The sequence below is a fragment of the Megalops cyprinoides genome, chromosome 2 (genome assembly GCF_013368585.1).
Source record: "Megalops cyprinoides isolate fMegCyp1 chromosome 2, fMegCyp1.pri, whole genome shotgun sequence".
NCBI classification, from domain to species: domain Eukaryota; kingdom Metazoa; phylum Chordata; class Actinopteri; order Elopiformes; family Megalopidae; genus Megalops; species Megalops cyprinoides.
This window is the reverse complement of record NC_050584.1, coordinates 68902145-68907144: the sequence shown is the minus strand read 5'-3', so window position 1 is coordinate 68907144 and position 5000 is coordinate 68902145. Positions and strand designations below refer to the sequence as shown.

Here is a 5000-nt window from a genome sequence, read left to right as displayed (position 1 = left end):
GGAATCTGTGTGTATTTCTGTAACCCCTGTGGACCTGAGGAAACGAGAGACCGCCACCCCCTCACCCCCCCCGAGAGACTTGTTTCATATTGAACCTCTAGCAATGTCCTGTGTGACCCCCGCCCCCCTCAGCCCCTCTCTCTCAGGGGCCAGGTGACCCCCCCCAGGGGCTGGATGGGTTGGGGGGGGGGGCTCAGGATGAGGGAAACGTGACTCCAACCGTCTCCTAACATCCTGTTACTACAGGATATAGACGCAGAGGCTGGCCCTCAGGTCAGAGATCCGGAGCTGCGCTGGCGGCGTTCACGGCTCGGGCGACAGCTTAGCCTCATGGGTATTCTTCCCCAGCCGCGGCCGCCTGATTCCAGGCGTGAGTGAAGTGTTAAATCCTTCCAGGAAAAAAACACTCCCCGCAGTGATGGTTTGAGTCGTATTTTTAGAGTAATTACCTTTACGGCTCTGAAGCTGCGCAGAGATTATCCCGGGATGTAAACAGGGAATTCAAACAGAAACTAACCTGACCACTGGGCCGGGGGGTCAGGCTGATAGCGCTTTTTTCCACATGGCCTCCATCCTGCCGGAGGCGCAGGCAGGGAGAGAGTGCAGCTGCAGCTCTGATTCCCCGGGCCCTAACGGCGCTCACACAGCGACCCTCAGTCACCAGGCTCAGCTGATCAGGCTAGCGCTTCCTTCACACCTCACTCAGGTCCAGCTGGAAGCTCTCCTGAGGAAAGTCAGGCTGAGCGCTCTGCTCTGGGACACAGCAGCAGCGCTTCACCTGCCAACACGACGCTCACCACATGGCCATCCTCAGTTCTCTGGGGTTCTCAGGCAAGTCCACGCTGCACTGGACTCCCCGGGTTACCAATGGCCCCTAACTGTGCTGCCTCGTGTTCTGTCATGACTTTTAGTTTCATGTTCTGTTTTTGGCACCTCACACTCTCTGTTTCCACTGTCTCCATCCTCACTCCACTCTGTCTCAAACCTGTCTGTTAACACTTCACACCATTCTGTCATGGCTCTGACCCTCACAGAGCTGTCTCTCAGGGTGCTGTCTCTCTCTCTCAGGGTGCTGTCTCTCTCTCAGGGTGCTGTCTCTCTCTCTCAGTTTGCTGTCTCTCTCTCAGGGTGCTGTCTCTCTCTCAGGGTGCTGTCTCTCTCTCTCAGTTTGCTGTCTCTCTCTCAGGGTGCTGTCTCTCTCTCAGGGTGCTGTCTCTCTCTCAGTTTGCTGTCTCTCTCTCAGGGTGCTGTCTCTCTCTCAGGGTGCTGTCTCTCTCTCTCAGAGCTGTCTCTCAGGGTGCTGTCTCTCTCTCAGGGTGTTGTCTCTCTCTCTCAGAGCTGTCTCTCAGGGTGCTGTCTCTCTCTCTCAGGGTGCTGTCTCTCTCTCAGGGTGCTGTCTCTCTCACAGAGCTGTCTCTCAGGGTGTTGTCTCTCTCTCACAGAGCTGTCTCTCAGGGTGCTGTCTCTCTCTCAGGGTGCTGTCTCTCTCTCAGGGTGCTGTCTCTCTCTCAGGGTTCTGTCTCTCTCTCAGGGAGCTGTCTCTTTCTCTCTCAGAGCTGTCCCTCTCTCTCAGGGTGCTGTCTCTCTCTCTCAGAGCTGTCTCTATTTCAGGGTGCTGTCTCTCTCTCTCAGGGTGCTGTCTCTCTCTCTCAGAGCTGTTTCTCAGGGTGCTGTCTCTCTCTCTCAGAGCTGTTTCTCAGGGTGCTGTCTCTCTCTCAGGGTGCTGTCTCTCTCTCAGAGCTGTTTCTCAGGGTGCTGTCTCTCTCTCTCAGATCTGCCTCTCTCTCTCAGAGCTATTTCTCAGGGTGCTGTCTCTCTCTCAGGGTGCTGTCTCTCTCTCTCAGATCTGTTTCTCAGGGTGCTGTCTCTCTCTCTCAGAGCTGTTTCTCAGGGTGCTGTCTCTCTCTGTCAGGGTGCTGTCTCTCTCTCTCTTAGTTGTCTCTCAGGGTGCTGTCTCTCTCTCAGATCTGTCTCTCTCTCTCAGAGCTGTTTCTCAGGGTGCTGTCTCTCTCTCTCAGAGCTGTCTCTCAGGGTGCTGTCTCTCTCTCAGGGTGCTGTCTCTCTCTCTCAGAGCTGTCTCTCTCTCAGATCTGTCTCTCTCTCTCAGAGCTGTCTCTCAGGGTGCTGTCTCTCTCTCAGGGTACTGTCTCTCTCTCTCAGAGCTGTCTCTCTCTCAGGGTGCTGTCTCTCTCTCAGGGTGCTGTCTCTCTCTCTCAGAGCTGTCTCTCAGGGTGCTGTCTCTCTCTCAGGGTGCTGTCTCTCTCTCTCAGAGCTGTCTCTCAAGGTGCTGTCTCTCTCTCTCAGAGCTGTCTCTCTCTCAGGGTGCTGTCTCTCTCTCAGGGTGCTGTCTCTCTCTCTCAGAGCTGTCTCTCAGGGTGCTGTCTCTCTCTCTCAGAGCTGTCTCTCAGGGTGCTGTCTCTCTCTCTCAGAGCTGTCTCTCTCTCTCAGTGCTGTCTCTCTCTCAGGGTGCTGTCTCTCTCTCTCAGAGCTGTCCCTCTCTCTCAGAGCTGTCTCTCTCTCAGGGTTCTGTCTCTTTCTCTAGGTTCTGTCTCTCTCTCAGGGTGCTGTCTCTCTCTCTCAGGGTGCTGTCTCTCTCTCTCAGGGTGCTGTCTCTCTCTCGGTGCTGTCTCTCTCTCAGGGTTCTGTCTGTCTCTCAGGGTGCTGTCTCTCTTTCAGGGTGTTGTCTCTCTCTCACAGAGCTGTCTCTCAGGGTGCTGTCTCTCTCTCAGGGTGCTGTCTCTCTCGGTGCTGTCTCTCTCTCTCGGTGCTGTCTCTCTCTCTCTCAGAGCTGTCTCTCTCTCAGGGTGCTGTCTCTCTCTCTCAGTGCTGTCTCTCTCTCAGGGTGCTGTCTCTCTCTCTCGGTGCTGTCTCTCTCTCTCAGGGTGCTGTCTCTCTCTCTCAGGGTGCTGTCTCTCTCTCAGGGTGCTGTCTCTCTCTCTCAGTTTGCTGTCTCTCTCTCAGGGTTCTGTCTCTCTCTCAGGGTGCTGTCTCTCTCTCTCAGGGTGCTGTCTCTCTCTCAGGGTGCTGTCTCTCTCTCTCGGTGCTGTCTCTCTCTCTCGGTACTGTCTCTCTCTCAGGGTGCTGTCTCTCTCTCAGGGTGCTGTCTCTCTCTCTCAGGGTGCTGTCTCTCTCTCTGTCAGGGTGCTGTCTCTCTCTCTGTCAGGGTGCTGTCTCTCTCTCAGGGTGCTGTCTATCTCTCTCAGAGCTGTCTCTCAGGGTGCTGTCTCTCTCTCAGGGTGCTGTCTCTCTCTCAGGGTGCTGTCTCTCTCTCTCGGTGCTGTCTCTCAGGGTGCTGTCTCTCTCTCAGGGTGCTGTCTCTCTCTCTCAGAGCTGTCTCTCTCTCAGAGCTGTCTCTCTCTCAGGGTGCTGTCTCTCTCTCGGTGCTGTCTCTCTCTCGGTGCTGTCTCTCTCTCAGGGTGCCGTCTCTCTTTCAGGGTGCTGTCTCTCTCTCAGGGTGCTGTCTCTCTCTCAGGGTGCTGTCTCTCTCTCGGTGCTGTCTCTCTCTCAGGGTGCTGTCTCTCTCTCTCAGAGCTGTCTCTCTCTCTCAGAGCTGTCTCTCTCTCTCAGGGTGCCGTCTCTCTTTCAGGGTGCTGTCTCTCTCACAGGGTGCTGTCTCTCTCTCTCGGTGCTGTCTCTCTCTCTCAGGGTGCTGTCTCTCTCTCAGGGTGCTGTCTGTCTCTCAGGGTGCTGTCTCTCTCTCTCGGTGCTGTCTCTCTCTCAGGGTGCTGTCTCTCTCTCTCAGGGTGCTGTCTCTCTCTCGGTGCTGTCTCTCTCTCTCTCGGTGCTGTCTCTCTCTCTCTCGGTGCTGTCTCTCTCTCTCAGGGTGCTGTCTGTCTCTCAGGGTGCTGTCTCTCTCTCAGAGCTGTCTCTCAGGGTGCTGTCTCTCTCTCTCAGAGCTGTCTCTCTCTCAGGGTGCTGTCTCTCTCTCTCAGGGTGCTGTCTCTCTCTCAGGGTGCTGTCTGTCTCTCAGGGTGCTGTCTCTCTCTCAGGGTGCTGTCTCTCTCTCGGTGCTGTCTCTCTCTCTCAGAGCTGTCTCTCTCTCAGGGTGCTGTCTCTCTCTCTCAGGGTGCTGTCTCTCTCTCAGGGTGCTGTCTCTCTCTCTCAGGGTGCTGTCTCTCTCTCAGGGTGCTGTCTCTCTTTCAGGGTGCTGTCTCTCTCTCAGGGTGCTGTCTCTCTCTCTCGGTGCTGTCTCTCTCTCTCAGGGTGCTGTCTCTCTCTCAGGGTGCTGTCTCTCTCTCAGAGCTGTCTCTCTCTCTCAGGGTGCTGTCTCTCTCTCTCGGTGCTGTCTCTCTCTCAGGGTGCTGTCTCTCTCTCAGGGTGCTGTCTCTCTCTCTCGGTGCTGTCTGTCTCTCAGGGTGCTGTCTGTCTCTCTCGGTGCTGCACACACTGCTGCTAAACGCATCAGGAGGGGCGCGGCCCCGGAGCTCCGTCAGGCCGAGAGGCACCTCAGACTCCGCTTCCTGTCTGCGGGGCACAGGAAGTGAGGGGCGCCACGTCCCTCAGAACAAAGAGGGAATCCTGGGAAAAACGGCCTGCCACACCAAGCAGCTCCGGAAGCACATTACAGCTCACTGACTGCGGAGGACACTGCGAAGGGGGGGGCACTGCGAAGGGGGGGGGCACTGCGAAGGGGGGGGGCACTGCGAAGGGGGGGGGCACTGTGAAGGGGGGGGGGCACTGTGAAGGGGGGGGGGACACTGCGAAGGTGGGGGGGGGGACACTGCGAAGGGGGGGGGGGCACTGCGAAGGGGGGGGGGGGCACTGCGAAGGGGGGGGCACTGTGAAGGGGGGGGGGGGACACTGTGAAGGTGGGGGGGGGGAACACTGCGAAGGGGGGGGGCACTGTGAAGGGGGGGGGCACTGCGAAGGGGGGGGCACTGTGAAGGGGGGGGGGGCACTGCGAAGGGGGGGGGGGAACACTGCGAAGGGGGGGGCACTGTGAAGGGGGGGGGGGGGGGACACTGTGAAGGTGGGGGGCACTGTGAAGGTGGGGGGCACTG

At 57.8% G+C, this 5000-nt stretch overlaps 1 protein-coding gene across 3 annotated transcripts in view; it reads right to left on the bottom strand.

Moving 5' to 3' along the window:
• Positions 1-5000, bottom strand: part of flt1 (fms related receptor tyrosine kinase 1) — a 53440-nt gene that overhangs the window by 39537 nt on the left and 8903 nt on the right. The window lies entirely within an intron of this gene.